Genomic DNA, 18,712 nt, shown 5'->3' on the forward strand with positions numbered 1-18,712 from the left:
TGAGGCGAGAACAGGCTAGAATGCCCAGGCCCAGAGGGAAGCCGGCAGGACCCGGCGTGCAGCCTAGGTGTCAGCCTGCGCGGCCCCTGGGGGAGTGTCCGACGGTCACTGGCCGAAGGTGGGGGAGGGTTGAGCCCCTCTAAGGGCGCAGGCCCCCTGCGCCGACCTCACGGGGCGAGACGAAGCCACCTGGTGGAGAGTCCATCCCGGGGGCCCGGCACAAAGTAGGTGCTGAATAAGTGTCCCACGGGCTGAAACCCTGGAGGAGAGGGCTTCCTGAGGTGCCACCTAGCTTGGTCTCCCCCAGCGTCTGTTTGGGGGGGGCGGGGCGGGGGCCGCCGGGGAGGTGGAGGCTGGACGGTGGGAGGACCAGTGGCATGAGCCCCCTGGGGCCAGTCCTGACGGAGTCCAGTTGACCAGTGCTAGTTCCAGGTACAGACTCGGGTGGCCCTGGAAGCTGGGGGGAAAGAGAGGAACTCTGACCTCTGACCCCTGACCCCCAGGCGTGAGCTTCAGCCTAGACTCCCTCCAGCTAAGCTGGTCTCTTTAGGCCCATTGCTCACCCACTGGAGAAGGCAATGGCACCCCACTCCAGTACTCTTGCCTGGAAAATCCCATGGATGGAGGAGCCTGGTAGGCTGCAGTCCATGGGGTCGCTAAGAGTCAGACACTACTGAGCAACTTCACTTTCCCTTTTCACTTTCATGCATTGGAGAAGGAAATGGCAACCCACTCCAGTATTCTTGCCTGGAGAATCCCAGGGATGAGGGAGCCTAGTGGGCTGCCGTCTATGGGGTCGCACAGAGTTGGACACGACTGAAGCGACTTAGCAGCAGCAGCAGCTCACCCACTCTGAGCCTGTTTCCTCCTTTGGAGAGCGGGTGGGTGGTCCTGGTGTAACAGTGTGACCAAGGCTCCAGGGGCTTTACTGCTGAAGTTAACACCCAGGATGTTGGCAGATGCCAGTCAGCCCTTGCGAAGGACTTCAGGGGATCTGGGCATGGCTTTGTGGGATACAAGGCCCAGCTCTTGGGGTCCAGACAACCACCAGCAAAGTGCTGTCATTGTCTCCGTTGTTTAAAAATTGAGGTAAAAAATCACATAACATGAAGCTAACCACTGACCATCCTAAAGGATACAATTCAATGTTTTTTAGTGCATTTATAAAGTTGTGTAACCACCACCTTCAATTCCAGAACATTCCCTCACTCCAAAAGAAAGCCCCGTCCCCATCAGCAGTCACCCCACCTCCTCCCCAGCCCCTGACAATCAGGAATCACTCTCTGTGTCTATGGATCGGCCTGTTCTGGACGTTTTCCGTCAGTGGAATCACACCCTGTGTGTCCTTCTGTGTCTACTTCTCTCACTGAGCATCGTGTTCTCAGGGTCCATCCACGTGGTAGAAAGGTTCCTTCACCCCTTTTCATGGCTAAGAGATGCTCCTGGGTGTGGAGGGACCACATTTGTATATCCATCATCTGTTGATGGTCATCTGGGTTGTTTCTACTCTGGTTGTTATGAATCATGCTGCTGTGAACACGTAAGTAGTTGTGAGTGTGTATGTGTGTGTGTTTCGTTTCCTTTAGACATATACCTAGGAGTGGAATTGCTAAATCATAAAGTAATTTTTTTTTTAACTTTTTGAGGAACTATGGACTATCTTCCACTGCAGCTACACTGTTTTACATCCCACCTGCCACGGACAAGTGTTTGATTTCTCCACTGGGAGCTTCTTATAAAACAAAGCGCCCACCAAGGGAGGCAAATGGCTCAGGAGGTGGCTTTGAGCTGGTGAAGACTCTTCCTGCCCCTGACTGACTGTGGGTCCCCCGGCCTGGTCTCTTCTCTCACCTGCAGGCTCCTCATACGGGCCACACCATCCCTCCAGCCCTGTATCCAGTGTCTAGTGGACGAGGCAGGAATTAACACAGCCATGGAGAGGGAGAGGCCTGGGGGTCTGGGGTTGCCCTAGCTGTGTGGTTTACAGCTATTCTGAGCTGCAGTTTCCTCATCTGTGAAATGTATACGTTATCATGTGTGGGACTTACCTGGTGGTCCAGTGGCCAAGACTCTGAGCTCCCAATGCAGAGGACCTGGGGTTCGATTCCTGGTCAGGGAACTAGATCCCACATGCCACAACTAAGACCCAGTTCAGTCAAATAAATAAATAATTAATTAATAAAATATATTAAAAAAAAAAAGAAGAATCCGCAGGGGATATGGGTTCAATCTCTGATCTGAGAACTAGGATCCCACATGCCAAGGGGCAACTAAGCCCATGCGCCTACAGCCTGCAAGCTACAACAGAAGAAGCCTGAGCACCACAGCTAGAGAATAGCCCCTGCTCCCAACAACTAGAGAAAGCCTGAGCACAGCAATGAAGACCGAGCACAGCAATGAAGACCCAGCACAGCAAAAAATAAATAATATAAAAAAATAGCTTAAACGAATTATCATGTGACTCAGCACTTCCACGTGTGGGTATGTGCCCCAGAGAACTGGGACAGATACTCAGGCAACTCCTTGTACATGTACGTTCACAGTATCCAGAATGCACACAACACAGATGTCCGTCAGTGGATGCGTGTTACACACCATGTGATCCTGCTGCACCATGGAATATCATTCAGCCATTAAAAAGTGAAACACTGATTCTTGCTACCATGTGGATGAACCCTGAAAACATAATGTTGATTGAAGGAAACCAGACACAGAAGGACAAATATTACGAGTCTGCTTGTGTGTGTGTGTGTGTGTGTGCATGCGTGCGCTCAGTTGTTCAGTCATGTCTGACTCTGTGACCCCATGAACTGTAGCCCACTAGGCTCCTGTCCATGGGATTCTCCCAGGCAAGAGTACTGGAGTGGGTTGCCATTTCCTACTCCAGGGGATCTTCCTGACCCAGGGATCGAACCTGCATCTCTTGCATCTCCTACATTGGCAGGCGGATTCTTTACCACTCTGCCACCTGGGAAGCCATTCATTTATTTGAAAACCCTGAAACAGGTGGGTTCACAGAGGAAGACAGTCAATAGTGGTCACCAGGAGCTGCTGGAGCGGGTATGGGAAGGCTTGCTAGTGGGGGCAGGGCTTCCTACTGAGGTGGTGAAAGTGCTCTGGAGTCAGACCGTGGTGGCATTTGCACAACTCTGAATGTACTACCAACCCCTGGATGGTTCATTTTAAAATAATGGATTTTGTGGTCGGTGGTTACATCTCAGTTAAAAGAAGATGCTTCTAGAGCTTTTTCAAAAGCAGCTGCCCCTCCTGTCACCTTCCTATCAGTGACATGAGGAAGTTCCCATTGCTACGGGCCCTGGCTGACACTTGGTGTTGTCGATATATTTGGTTTCAATGGCTGGCCCCTCACTGGGGTCTTACTCTGCACAGGGGCCACACGGGGTTCAAGCTCTTTGGCCATTTGGGGTGTCCTTCTTTAGGACCTTCCCATTCAGGTCTTTGGCCCATTTTCTTCAATTGGGATATTTAGTTGTTTTTTTTTGTCATTGATTTGTGAGAGTTCTTTATATATCGTAGACCCCAGTCCTTTGCTAGATTATATGCTGTAAGTATCTTCCCCTACTCTGCCCTTTGCCTTTTGACTCTCCTAATGGTGTATTTGGACAAACTCACTTGTTTAAAATAAAAGACTAAATGTTTTAATTATAAATAAATTTTATAAGCAAAGAGGCTCAACATGTGAGTCACCAGGGAGAAGGTTTGCCAACAGTACCATCAGCTTTTCCATGCAGAGGGCAGAAGGGATAAGACTGGTTTCATTCACAGATAAAGAGACCAAGGTTCCCAGAAGCACCCTGACTTGTCCTGGGTCACCTGGAGCAGCAGCCCCGAGCTCTGCTCTCCTGCCCCTGCTTTGGGAGGGATGTTTCCAGAAGACACACATCCTGGCCCACAGAAAGGAGTTTCTGAGCAGATCTGGAGGTTTGGCATGAAACCCTTCATTTCAAGTTATAAAACCTCATTTCCCGTCAAGACAAATGGAAAAGGCTGGGGACAGGGAGACCACTGTTTATGTCTTGTCCACTCTGGCCGGCCACTGGCATAGTCAGTCATGTAACCGAATGATGTGGGGTGAGGACACAGCAACCCTCAGGGGCTCCGGAAGACCGGGGTCAGCTGGCTTGAGCTGGACACTGCTGCTGGGGCCCATCCCCCGCATGGGGGCCCCCAGGTCCACCTCTGTGTCCTCTTTGCTCTTCCCCTGGGGGCAGTGGGTGTTGGGAGGAGCCAGAGTGGGCAACCAGGAGCCACTTGAGTGATGCATGCCCCGCCTTTCTGGGCATTAGATATTTGGTGGTCGGGACTTCCCTGGCAGTCCAGTGGTTAAAACTCTGTGCTTCCAATACAGGGGTTGTGGGTTCAGTCCCTGGTTGTGGAAGTAAGATCCCACATGCCACACAGTTCATCCAAGAACAAGCACTAAGCAGACTATTTGGTGTTTGGAAAGTCTGATCCTGGATGTATATATACCCAAAATAACTGAAAATAGGTATTCAAAGAAAAACTTGTACATACACATTCACAGCAACCAAAAGTGGAGATTACCCAAATATCCACCCACAGATGATGGTGAAACATCATGTGGTCCCTCCACTCATGGAGCATCCCTCAGCAGTGGAAAAGAAGAAAGCCCTGACACTTGCTACCACGTGGATGGACCCCATGTTGGAAGTATCCTGGTGATTAATGGCGGTGGGCCTGCCCGTCACATCGTGGCCACAGGGACAGAGCAGACATGGGATTTTTTAAATTGTTTTTGAAATTTAGCAGATTGACAATATCTGTTAGTTTCAAGTGTTCAATAAAGTGATTCAGTTTTATATATATATATATATATATATATACCTTTTCAGATGATTTTGTTATAGGTTATTACAAAGTATCAAATGTAGGTCTTTGTACTTAGAATTGGGATTTTTAAAAATTTACTATTTATTTATTCTCGGCTGTGCTGGGGTCTTGGGTTGCTCTGCGTGGGCTTTCTCTAGTTGTGGGTGTGCAGGCTTATCACTGCGGTGGCTCACCATTTCCAAAGTAGTTGTGGCCCACAGACTTGGTGCTGGAGATGCTGGGCCTGAGGACCAAGGTGAGCCTGATCACACCCCAGCGGCTGGTCTGAGCAGGATGCCACCGCCAAGAGGGTGGCCGCAGGCACACCAGCCCTATTTATACCAGGAACCCATGGAAAGTTCTCCTGGCTGCACCAAGCTGCTCTCATCAATAAGTCATTGGCAGGATGAATATTCCACCCCAGGGGCAGCCAGGAGGCGCTGCATTACCTTCTGCAAGCCTGCCTTGGCAGGATATTAAAATGGCCAGTAGGGCTGTTACTCGGAAGGTCAAACGTAGAGTTTCTGTGTGACCTGGCAGTCTCCCTCCTGGGTGGAAATAAGGTGAAAACAGGAGTCCACACAAATCTGTTCATCCACGTCCACAGCAGCAAGAGGTGGACATGCCCAGACACACATCTGTGGAGGGTGGGTGATCGCAGTGTGGTCCCTTCCCACACAAGAGCATCACTAGGCCACGAAGAGAAGCCCTGACATTCCCTCCAAAATGAGTGGACCCCAAGAACAAGATGTTCAGTGATAGAAGCAGACACAGAAGGACACACAGGTTGTGATTCCACTGATGGGAAATGTCCAGAACAGGCTGGTCCACAGACACAGGAGTGGGTTCCTGGTTGTCAGGGGAGGGGGGTGACTGCTCATGGGGTGGGGTTTCCTTTTGAGGTGATGGAATGTTTAGGTATAGGATAGAGCTGATGGTCACATAACTGAATATATAAGAAACCACTAAATTGTATAATTAAATTTTTTTTGTATAATTTAAAAAATGTTTACTAGTTTTTTGCACAAATTAAGGTATACAATACAGCAGGGTATAATTTCTTCTTAAAAGCCTGTCCCAATTCATCATTTCCCATAATTCCATCAAGCTGTCTCTCTAGGAGCAAACACTTTTATTTTCCGGCTTTATTGAGTATGATTGGCAAATAAAAATTGTATATATTTAGTGTGCAGAATGTGATGGTTTGACACATGTTTACATTGTGAAGTGATGACCCAATCAAGCTAATTAATACAGACATCACCTGATGTAGTTACCTCTGCTCTTGTGATGAAAACATTTACAATCTACTTTCTAAGCGACTGTCAAAGACGCTGAGCAATATTATTAACTGTAATCACTGTGATTAGATCCCCAGGACTTATTCATCTCATAACTCAATACCCTCCAGCCCCTGGTAACCACCATTCTGCTTCTTTGAGCTTGATTTTTTTTTTTTTTTTGGTTGCACAGCATGCAGACCCGGCATGCAGTATCTTAGTTCTCCTACCAGGGATTGAACCTGTGCCCTCTGAAGTGGAAGTGCAGAGTCCTAAGCACAGGACCACCAGGGAAGTTCCTGCATTTCTCCATCTGATATATAATGTCCTCTGTGTCCATCTATGTTGTAACAAATGGCAGGACTGCCTTCTTTTTTAAGATAGAATAACATTTCATCATATATATATATATCACATTTAAAAAATATATTCATCCATCAATGGACACAGGTTGTTTCCATATCTTGGCCATTGTAAATAGTGATGCAGTGAACATGGGGGTGCAGATATCTTTTCTGCTTAGTGTTTTTTGGTTTTCTTCAGAGAAATACCCAGCAGTGGAATTGCACGATGATATGGTAATTCTATTTTTAATTTTTTGAGGAACCTCCATGCTGTTTTCCACAGTAGCTGCATCAGTTTACATTCCCACTGACAGGGCACATGGGTTCCCTCTTTTTCTGAATCCTCACCAACAGTTATTGTTTGTGTTCTTTTTGATGATCGGCATTCTAAGCGGGCTTCCCAGGTAGTGCAGTGGTAAAGAATCCGCCTGCCGATGCAGGAGACGCAGGAGACAAAGGTTTGATCCCTGAGTCAGGATGATCCACTGGAGAAGGAAATGGCAACCCACTCCAGTATTCTTGCCTAGAAAATTCCATGGGCAGAGGAGCCGGGCGAGCTACAGTCCATGGAGTCACAGAGTCAGACACGACTGAGCACTATTACTTCCTTACTTCCATTCTGAGTGGTGTTAGGTGGTATCGCATTGTGGTTTTGATTTGCATTTCCCTGATGAAAGCAAAGCTATGGTTTTTCTGGTAGTCATGTATGGATGTGAGATTTGGACCATAAAGTAAGCTGAGCACTGAAGAGTTGATGCCTTTGAATTGTGGTGTTGGAAAAGACTCTTAAGAGTCCCTTAGACTTTACCAGTCAATGGTAAAGAAAATCAGTCCTGAATCCTCATTGGAAAGACTGAAGCTGAAGCTCTAATACTTCGGCCACCTGATGCAAAGAACCCACTCACTGGAAAAGACCCTGATGATGGGAAAGATTGAAGTCAGGAGGAGAAGGGGCTGACAGAGGATGAGATGGTTAGATGGCATCACCAACTGCCTGGATGAGTTTGAGCAAGCTCTGGAAGTTGGTCAGGGAAGCCTGGCATACTGCAGTCAATGGCATCGCAAAGAGTTGGACATGACTGAGTGACTGAACTGAACTGAACTGATGACTAGTGATGTTGAGCATCTTTTCACGTACCTGTTGGAAAAGTATTTATTCAGATCCTCTGCCCAAGTGAAAAGTATATATTTATTTGTGTGCACTGAGTCTTAGTTGTGGCATGTGGGATCTAGTTCCCTGACAAGGGATCCAACCCAGGCCCCTGCATTGGGCGCTCAGAGTTTTAGCCACTGGACCACTAGGGAAGTCCCCTCTGCTTTTCTTTTTCTTCACAAAATCTAGCTGTTTGTTATTTTGTTGTCACATATGGACCTCCCTTGCCCTGCTCTTATCAGTGTGCTCCCTCCTTAAAAAATAGCTTTCCATTTTTGAGCAGTTTTAGGCAGAAAAATTGAGCAGAAATGGCAGAGTTCCCACATAGACACCCTCACACTCATTTCCCTGCTGTTTCTTCCTTGGTCATGAATGTCTGGCGTTGCTGTGCTACAGAGTTACAGCCCATGATCAACTGTGATACTCTACTATTCACAAAGGTGGCAGTGACACAGGTTATGCTTCTTTAGTAACTTTTTTTTTTTAGTAACTTTTTAATATTTATTTTTATTTATTTGGCTGTGCCAGGTCTTAGTTGCAGCACGCAGGATCTTTGATCTTGTGGCGTGTGGGATCTTTAGTCATAGCATTTGAACTCTTAGCTGTGGCACGTGGGATCTAATTCCCTGATCAAGGCTGAAACTCGGACCCCCAGCATGGGGAGCACTGGAGTCTTAGCCACTGGGCCACCAGGGAAGTCTGCCGTAGCTCATTTCTTCCTAGCCCTGAATCACATTCTACTGTCTGCAGGTCCAGCGTGTGTCTATCCATCCACCTGCTGGAAGGCACCTTGGTTGCTTCCTGGCAAGGCAGTTAGGGCAGTTAAGAGTTAGAAGCTGCTGTAAATGCCCAGGTGCAGGTTTCTGTGTGGATGTGTCACCTGCTCTTACTTCTTCAGAGCTCAGGCCACTCGCCGCAAAGGTCTTGCTGAATCCTGGAGCCCTGGGCCAATGTCCACCACCACCAGTGACAGCGTGAGGGTGGGACCGATGGAGCTGAGCCTGGGGGCAGCTAGAGGCTGGGTTGGACAGACCCTGCTCCAAGTGCCACTTAGAGCTGTGAGCTGAACCTCAGTGTGCGCAGCTTCATGAGGCCCAGAGGAGCAGTGGGAAGAGGGCTGCTGGCACAGGCCTCCCCACCTTCCATCTTCTCCCTTCCCCCCTTCATTTTCCTCTGCTTCAGGTGGACGATGTTCGTGAGCAGCCAGTGGGGCAGCCACAGGTGGACAGCCATCACCCTTGAATCCTTGCTTGTCAGGGACAAGAGCCTCCAGACACAGAAAAGTGGGGCAGAAAATGTCCTCAGCAGGTTTTTCTGGCCCACGGAGTCCGAGGTGGTAACTCACCGTTGGGCTGCCTGAACTTGTCCAAGTTTCCCAATTTCCCTCCTGTGCACACAGATCTCAAATGAGGGAAACTCCCATGTGGTCTGACAGGTACTTCCCATGTCCTGACCCCGCCCCACCACAGCCTCAAGGGCCGCTGGGAAAAGCCGGAGTCCGCTGGTTTGAACCTGGGGACTCATGTTCTGTTCACCAAAGAATCCTGCTCACAGGTGGAATGAAGTAAAACGGGGCAGCTGCTGTGAAAACAGCAGTTCCTCCAAAAGTCAGACCTAGGTACCATCCATCCCAGTAATGCCAGTCCTAGGACTGTACCCCCCCCACCCCCAGTAACTGAAAAGTGTTAAGTCACTCAGGTGTGTCTGACTCTTTGTGACCCCATGGACTGTAGCCCACCAGGCTCTTCTGTCCATGGCAATTCTCCAGGCAAGAATAATTGAGTGGGTTGCCATTCCCTTCTTCAGGGAATCTTCCTGACCCAGGAATTGAACCTGGGTCTCCCACATTGCAGGCAGACTCTTTATTGACTGAATCACCAGGGAAGCCTGGAAACTGGAATAACTGAAAATAGGTATTCATACAAAGATGTGCTCACAACTGTTCATAGCAGCCCCAAAGTGGAGACAACCCAAGTGTCCATTGATGGGTGACTGTATACACAAATATGGTCCCTCCACACACGGAAACACCACTCATCATGAAAAGGAGAGAAGCCCGGACACGAGCTACCATGCGGATGGACCCTGAGGGTGTGATGCTCAGTGGGAGAGACAGACACAGAAGGACACACTGTGTGATTCCATTAATGGGAAACTATCAGAAGAGGTCAGTGTAGAGACAGAGACTGGATTAGTGGTTGTCAGAGGCTGCCGAGGGGGTGGGGGTGACTGCTAACAGGGACCACATTCCTTCTAGGGTGATGGAATGTTCTGAAATTAAATAGAGGTGATGGTTCCACAGCATTGCAAATGTACTGCTACTGAATTGTTCACTTGAAAATGGTCAACTCTGGGAATTCCCTGCTGGTCCAGTGGTTAGGACTCAGCACTTTCACTGCCCAGACCCAGGTTAGATCCTTGGTTGGGGGATTAGGATCATGTTCAAAACAATGTTACTCCCTATGAGACTTCATTGATCATGAAATTGACTGTAAATCTAAAAGAGCCGGTCATCTTACCAGCAAAATGGGTTTAGTGTGGAACAGCAGAAGAGTTACAATCTGGAACACACACTCCTGGGAGCCATAGGCCAGTATGGAAGACAAAGCCAGGAATCTTTTATAGAGAATAAAAGTCAGGAGGGTTGTTGTAAGCAAAGAGCCCATTGGAGGAAACTGGGAGCTAGGAGTGTGACAGTTTTTCATTGGCTGGGCTGTGGTGGTCTCTCATTGGCTGGGTTGTGATGGTCTCTCATTGATGGGCTGGGGTGGTCTCTCATTGGCTGGGCAGCTGTGATCCCCCTCATTGGCTCGGCTGAGATGATCCTTCATTGGGTGGGCTGTGGTGGTCCCTCATTGGCTGGTCTGTTGCTGGGCAAGGAGAAACGCTTCCTTCTCAGCGGGTGAGAAGTAGTAACCTTCCTGGTGGGATGAAAAAGTAAGTCTTCCTATTTGGGCTCTGCAGTAGTGGGGGTGAGGGTGCCCCCTTCCACCTCCAGCTCCACTTTATTTATTTATTTAATTCAAGTGATGTATTTTTTTTCATTTTTTGGCCTTGCTACTGGGGGTGGGGGACATGCAGAATGGAACCCATGCCCCCTGCAGTGGAAGTGTGGAGTCCTAACCACTGGATCACTCCAGAAGTTCCTTCTGACTCCATTTTAAGTGAGGTTTCCTTTGTTCAGTGTCAGAATTCTACTGGCTGGGTGCCTGCCCTATGCTGGGCAGAGATTACGGGCCCAGGTTAATCATAAGGGCCACCATCTTGAGTATGCGTCGAACGTCTGAACCTGGCCTCCAGCCTCCAATTTCCCGGAAAAAAATATTCCATTTCAACAACAGCAGTATCGCTGACTCTGTTGGTGTCCCACTTGAGTGCCGAAGCCCCCTGAAGCCTGACGGATATTCTCCAGTTTGGTCTTACCTGTCTTTCTGTGTGGAGGTCAAGACCACACAAAGGGCTTCTCACTGCATTGACCAGGCTCTGCAAGGGGCAAATCTTGCCCTTGTTTTAGAAGTGAGCCCTTTTACGCACAGGGCACAGGGACGGCTCCAGGGTGGTCAGCCTCACTAACTCTGTGCTGTGTACAGAAACCCGAACTGGATCACAACAGTCGAGGAGCTGCCCAGCCTGCAAGCCTCGGGGTGGTAGCCTCTGCCTCAGTTTCGTCGTCGGCAAGCTGGATGTCAGCTGTCCACTTGGCGTCTAAAATTCTGTTCCCTCCCTGATCCAGCCTGGCCTGCCAGTGGCAGAATCTCCTGCCCACCCTCCTCCCTACAGCGGCCACGTGGGGACGGCCCAGCGGCACCGGCTGGAGGGCGGGAGTCGGGGGATGGGGGAGAAGCAGCCTGCGTCGTGGGCCTGGGGTCCAGTAGATGCTGGGCCCGCTGAGATGCAAAATAGCCCACAGTGTGGTAGTGGGGGGCGGGGCAGGAGGGGGCCTCTGCTGGGAGGGTGCCTAAGGCTTGGTCAGGCGGAACTCAGCAGAATCAGAAAGGAAAAAGCAGTTCCTGGCGGCCTCTGACTTAAAACAAACAAACAAACAAAAGTGGGAAGGAGCGGAGGAATGCCAGGAATGCGGCCAGTTCCCCACGCGGGTGGGGCCCTGGCCGATAGCCTCCAGTCCCACCCAGAGGCCCACCCAGACCACCCCCAGCCTCTGCGCTCCACCAAGCGACAAAGACAATTATTAACAAGCTTGGAAGAAGCAGAGCCATTAAAATTGCTTCAAACCCTCTCTCTGGTTTTCTTTCACTTTTTGGTTTTGCTCGTCATCCCTCAGGCGGAAGTAAAAGGGAAAAATTATTAATATCAAAAGCGGTGCCTAGGAACCAAAGGAATTTTCCTTCCTTGTCTGGGGTCGTGATCTCGGCTGCCCTGCCGGCCCTCAAGTAAGGGGACCTAGGGGTCTGGCCGGGGAGTCCCTGGTAGTTTGAATTCTTCAAGCTCTGGGATGGAAGAGAAACCCCGTGGAAGGTTCCAGAGACAAGGGTTTCATAGGCAGGAATAACCATGAACTCTTCAGGGTGTCAGTGGCCCACCGGAATTTAAAACTGTGTTTCTAAAACCTTGGCCTGGTCTGTCCCTGTATGTCCCCGTGGCTTTGCCGGAACCCCAGACAATATCTGGAAATGACACAGAACATTCCGGAGTCCAGAGGCCGCTCTCTGGAGATAAATACAAGACTCTCAGTACGTTTGTTTTTTTTTTATTATGGGACCTATTTTATCTTAAGCAGAAAGGAAGTCGCCAAGAAAACAGGCTAATGGAAGCTGGTGGGGCCTTCCTTTGCCCAGCTGCTTCTAGAATGTTCCTTCAGGGTGATGGATGGGAATTTAAAACCCTGTTGGCTCCACAGAGAAGCTTGGGGTGGGGGCAGGGGGTGCAAAATGTGAATTTCTTAAAAAAAAAGTTGGATCACAGGGAAGGAAAGGTGATCGCCCCAGGCTTTCAGGTTTTTTTCTGGTTGTTTGTCCAGCTCTGATGCTCTGATAGGAAGGCCCAGGGGCAGGGTTCTGGTGTTGGACGCTCTGGGGAGACCACAGGTTCTAGGTCAGCGGGGCTGGGGAGGGGGCTCCCAGACATGGGACTGGGGGCCAGTGTGCATGCACCTGGGCCCAGGGTGAATCCTGAGTTCAGAGTTGGCAGGGCAGTGGCCCGCATGAGGGCCCAGGGAGCGGTGTGAGGGCCGTGGCCTCAGCCAGGGGCTCCCACTTGGACAGCTAGCCAAGGACGTGCAGTGTTTCAACCCTGATCCAGTTAGAGTTAAAGGTGATTGTTTCCAGGGGTTAGGGTTCGGTCGCTGGTCAGAGAACTGAGATCCTGCAAGTCCTGAAAGTGAAAGTCACTCAGTCCTGTCTGACTATCTGCAACCGCATGGACTATACAGTGCATAGAATCCGCCAGGCCAGAATACTGGAGTGGGTAGCCTTTCCCTTCTCCAGGGGATCTTCCCAACCCAGGGATCAAACTCAGATCTGCTGCATTGCACGCAGATTCTTTACCAGTAGAGCCACAAGGGAAGAAGCCCAAGAATACTGGAGTGAATGGCACCCCACTCCAGTACTCTTGCCTGGAAAATCCCATGGACGGAGGAGCCTGGTAGGCTGCAGTCCATGGGGTCGCTAAGAGTCGGACACGACTGAGCGACTTCACTTTCACTTTCCACTTTTTCATGCATTGGAGAAGGAAATGGCAACCCACTCCAGTGTTCTTGCCTGGACAATCCCATGGACGGAGAAGCCTGGTGGGCTGCAGTCCATGGGGTCGCACAGAGTCAGACACGACTGAAGCGATGCAGCAGCAGCAGCAGCAGCCTATGCCTTCTCTAGCGGATCTTCCTGACCCAGGAATCAAACCACGGTTTCCTGCATTACAGGCAGATTCTTTACCAATTGAGCTATCAGGGAAGCCTTGGAAGTCTTGGGAGTGGGGAAAAAAAAGAATCGATGTTTCTGGAAAGTCCTGTGGATGGATGGTGGGGACGGCTGCATGACAGTGTGAATGTGTTTTGTGCTAGAAATGGAGAAGATGGTGAATTGTATGTTCTGTCTCTTTACCACCATTAAAACAAGAAAAAGGATGATTCAGAAGAAATATTAGTATCATCCAGAAAGTTTCAAAATATCAAATAAGTGGAAAGGAAAACGAGGAAACCATCTTAACAAGGAGACAGATCTCTCCCCTTGGTTAACAGAATAAAACTACAAAGTAAGAATTTAAAAACCTGTTCCAGGGAGCTTCCCAGAGGCCCAGGGGTTAAAACTTCCTCTTTCAATTTGGGGGGTGTAGGTTCTGTCCCTGGTCACGGGGCTAAGATCCCTTGCTGCCAAAAATAGAACATAAGCTAAGATTTATGAAGGGCTTCCCAGGTGGCACGAGTGTTAAAAACCCGCCTGCCAATGCAGGAGACTTAAGAGACACAGGTTTGATTTCTGGATCAGGAAGATCCCCTGGAGGAGGGCATGGCAACTCACTCCAGTATTCTTGCCCGAAGAATCCCATGGACGGAGGAGACTGGTGGAGTACAGTCCATGGGGTCACAAAGAGTTTGACGTGATTGCAGCAACAGTATGCACACAGATTTATAAGCACTTATTAAAAGCAGCAGAACACAGAATTATAAATACTTTTTCTTTTTGCTTTCTATGTAAGGCACTTGGAACATTAACCAGTAAATCCTACTTCAGTCTGTGGGACTGAGACTTTGTATATTAATTCCATCACCATCATTCTAACTTCACAAGGAAACATCATTCACTTTAATATAGATCATGAGCAGTTTTGTCTATCTACACATGCATTCCCTTCTTGGATCCTCATTCTTCCAATCGTTGTGGAGCTTCCATCTGAAATCAGTTTCCAAATCCTTCAATATAAACTTTAGGATTTAAAACACAACAGAAGCAACCATGTAACAAATTCAAGACTTAAAGACCTGCTGCATGTTTTACCTTTGGATTCCTGGAATGTTTGTTTCCCTTTCTGCATGGACTTTTAAAAAATGTTTTTCCTGCCTAAGCTTTGGAGATGCCAGAGCTGGTTGTTAACTGTATCAAGGAAAAATGGATACAAAAGGCTTGAGGACTGTTTACAAACCACAGGAGGGAACCTGTGTAACACCTGGGAGTGAGGTGCCACCTTTACAATCCCAGATCCCCAAGATGCTGGGGTGTGGAAAATGCCTGCAAGTAAAGAGCGTGAGCTTGGAGCAACAGGAATGTGACAGGACCAGGAGAGAAGAGCTTTGCACGCTTATTTTATATTTTTTCATAGTTGTGCAAACTTGCTACAATGACAGTAATTTTTAGGCAAGGTTTGGAAGATATCAGTGTGATCCCAATTTTGTGTATGTATCAATTGATGGCAGCAGTGAAAAATTTTATTTTCTTGGGCTCCAGAATCACTGCAGACAATGACTACAGCCATGAAATCAATAAATGCTTGCTCCTTGGAATAAAACTATGACAAACCTAGACAGTGTATTAAAAAGCAGAGACATTACCTTGCTGACAGATGTCCATATGGTCAAAGCTATGGTTTTTCCTGTAGTCAAGTACAGATGTTAGAGTTGGACCATAAAGAAGGCTGAGTGCTGAAGAATTGATGCCTCGAACGATAGTGCTGGAGAAGACTCTTGAGAGTCCCTTGGACTGCAAGGAGATAAACCAGTCAGTCCTAAAGGAAATCAACCCTGACTATTCATTGGAAGGACTGAAACTGAAGCTGAAGCTCCAATACTTTGGCCACCTAATGCTAAGAGCCGACTCATGGAAAAGACCCTGATGCTGGGAAAGATTGAAGGCACAAAGAGAAGGGGGCAGCAGAAGATGAGATGGTTGGATGGCATCACTGACTCAATGGACATGAGTTTGAGCAAACTCTGGGAGATGGTAAAGGACAGGGAAGCCTGGGGTGCTGCAGTCCATGGGGTCGCAAAGAATCAGACACGACTTAGTGACTAAACAGCAACAACAATCTATGGTGTGTAAGTATTATATATATGCATACATGTGTATACATATGTTCACATGTGCACATCTATGTTTACATACATACACGCTTCCCATACAACCTACATAGATTCAGGAAGTATACTGAAGGCAAAACCTCTGATGTTAAAGGTAGTTACTGCTGACTTGGGGGGGGGGGCAGGTGTTACAGATGATTTTTAGTTTTCTTCTATTTCATTGTCTAATTGTGCAGAATGTGTATTTAATATATATAAATGTTAAAGTTGGTAAGAAAAAACACATCTAAAAGGCTCAGGAGCAAAGAGAAGCCTCACCCCTTGAGCAGTCACTTGCTCCTCCCCTGACCAGGAACCCACTCTCTGTATCTGTGGATCGGCCTGTTCTGGACGTTTCCCATCAGTGGAATCACACCCTTCGTGTCCTTCTGTGTCTGCTCCTCTCACTGAGCATCGTGTTCTCAGGGTCTGTCCACATGGTACCAAGTGTCAGGGCTTCTCCTCTTTTCCTGGCTGAGGGATGCTCCTGTGTGTGGAGGGAGCAGACCCATGTGTCTGTCTGCTGATGGACACTCAGGTTGTGTCCACATTCTATCTGCTGTTCATCCCTTTACCGTGAACTTTCATGTAAAAGTACTTATCTGACATGTTTTCATTTTCCTAGGGTGGAATTCACAGGATGGAATTGCTGGCCATACAGTAACTCTACTTTTACCCTTTGGAGGAATAGCCACTGTCGTCTATGGCAGCTGCACAGTTTCATCTCCCACCGTCCGTGGACAAGGATTCTAGCCTCCCCACACCCTGGTCCACACTTGGTGACTGCTGTATGGACACCATCCACCCTTGCAGTCGGGATGTGCAGTGTTGCTGTGGTCTGACTTTCGTTCCCTTTGTGATGCTGAGCATCTTTTCATGGGCATGTTGGTTGGCTGATCATCTATTTTTGCAGAAATGGAGAGGAATTTGGAGTCTTTGCCTTTGCCCCCACCCCTCTGGGTGAATGTCAAGTAGCCGCCACCCCTTGGCCCATCGAAATGAGAGTGAATTGGTGACAGACCATCTCCACCCCAGGAAGGAGACACTTCTGTGAAAACCATGGCACCACACGCATGCCTGCTGGTGTGTTCAGACTGAGAGGGGCCCATCCTGTTCCCTGGGGGGCAGTCATCAGCAGCCTCCCGCACAGGTGGCCCTGAGGCGCCCTAGCCAGCAGCCCGCGATGTGGGATCAGGTGTCCATTCCCTGCTATAAACTATTGATGCCAGTGATGTCAGCCACTCAAGGTCTGTGAGTCTCAGGTGTTACTGGCGGAGAAACCGGAGGGCTGCTGCTGCTCTGTCCTGGAGTCCCACAGCCCACCTGGGAGGCACAGTTCTTCCCCTTCCTGGATCGTTCCAGAATTAGCTTCTTACCAGGAAGGCTCCCACTCCCAAGGAGTCCTGACCTCCAGGAAGCAGGACTGCAGAGGCCCAGGAGGGTTTCGTTGAACTGGGCTATCTCCCTGCAGGCCCCTATGGCCCCAGAAAACATTCAGAAATACCAGAGTGTCTGGGCTGAATCTCTTTGGCTCACAGCATCCTCTGTGGGGCTGTCCTAGGAGCTGTGGGGTGTGGGGAGGCCTCCCTGTCCCCACCCACTCAATGTCAGGAGCCTCCCTCTGCCCCAAGACAAGCACAGATGTCCCCACATGCACCCCGGTGTGCCCGGGGGCAGAATCTCCCCAGGTGAGAACCGCTGCTTTACTGTGGTTAATTCTGGTCTTGGATTTGGTCTGGCCTTTTCAAGCCGGTCTCACACACATCCGGGGTCACAAGCCAAGATTTGGACAAGGCATTGACCGACTTTCCCAGAGCAAGTTCCAGACGAGGCAGCCCAGGGTGTGGCCAGGGAAAGTCTGGGGTCTCCACTCCCCTCACCCGGGCCCAGGTCCAGCCTGGATCCCGAAGGCAGCCATGTGTTGCCCCATGACCCCGCAGACAGGCAGTGGGGGTTGGGGGGCAGGTGAGCAGGTGGCCTCAGATCGCTTACAGCTGGGCTCATGTTCCTTATCGAGATGTTGTCCTTGTCATGAATTTTGCAAGCTCGTGGAAGCAGCTGCCCTCCCCGCCTGGCTGGCCCCTCCTCCCCTTTTCCTGGGGGGCAGAGTGGTTTCCTGTGGCTCTGGCTGCTGAGAGCCCCAGGGGCGGGGTTGGGGTGGGCACCTAAAAGGGCACAGGGCTCTCCTCTTGCAGTGAGGGCCGGAAGCCTGAGGTCAAGGTCTTGAGGGACTGGCCCCTCCTGCAGGCCCTGCAGAGCCAGCTTCCTGGGGCAGCTGGCCACCTTGGGGCCACATCACCGCTCTGGGAAGGGGAGCCCACATCACATGGCCCCTCCCCATGTCTCTGTGTCTTCTCTTCTCAGAAGGACACCACCCTTGGCATGAGGGCCACCCACTTGGGATGACTCAGCTCCTGACATCCCTGAAGACCCTGGTTCCAAACAAGGTTGTGTTCTGGTGCCGGTGGTCAGGACGTGGGCATCCCTTGAGGACCCAACCAACCCCTGGTGGGGTCTCTGTGGGTCCCTCCTGCACACGAGCCCAAACTCCAAGTGCTCCCCCATTAGAAGGCCTGGATTTGATCCCTGGTCTGGAAAATAAGATCCCACAAGCCACAGTGGGTGGCCAAATAAATACAAATTTAAAACAAAAAATCCACATGGGACCAGTGGCCACCTCACCAGGTGGCACAGATTCAAACAATAGTAAGTTCTGGTTTTTCACAAATTCTGTATCTGTGAATTCAGCTTCTCGCTGAAGTTGATTTGTATTTATCTGTAAAATGTATTGTTTTATTGTCAGTCAATGTGCCCGGTGCTCCTGTGGTCACTCTTGAACACACTATGGCATCCAAGCCCAGGAGATGTGGAACCAGGACTCTGCCTCTGGGTCTAATCCAGGATGGAAGCCAGGGTCTTTTCCTTGCTTGTTTAGTGCCTGGTTTTTCACATTAGGGCTTTTTGTGGGTGGTTTTGAATAAAAGTATTTGACCTAAGTTTTTCTATGGCCCTGCTAGCCACTGAATCAATATATGTTGAATAAGGGGTCTTCAAACAGAAACTTGCACGAAACAAG

This window comes from Bos javanicus, chromosome 7 (assembly GCF_032452875.1).
Source record: "Bos javanicus breed banteng chromosome 7, ARS-OSU_banteng_1.0, whole genome shotgun sequence".
Lineage (NCBI taxonomy): Eukaryota > Metazoa > Chordata > Mammalia > Artiodactyla > Bovidae > Bos > Bos javanicus.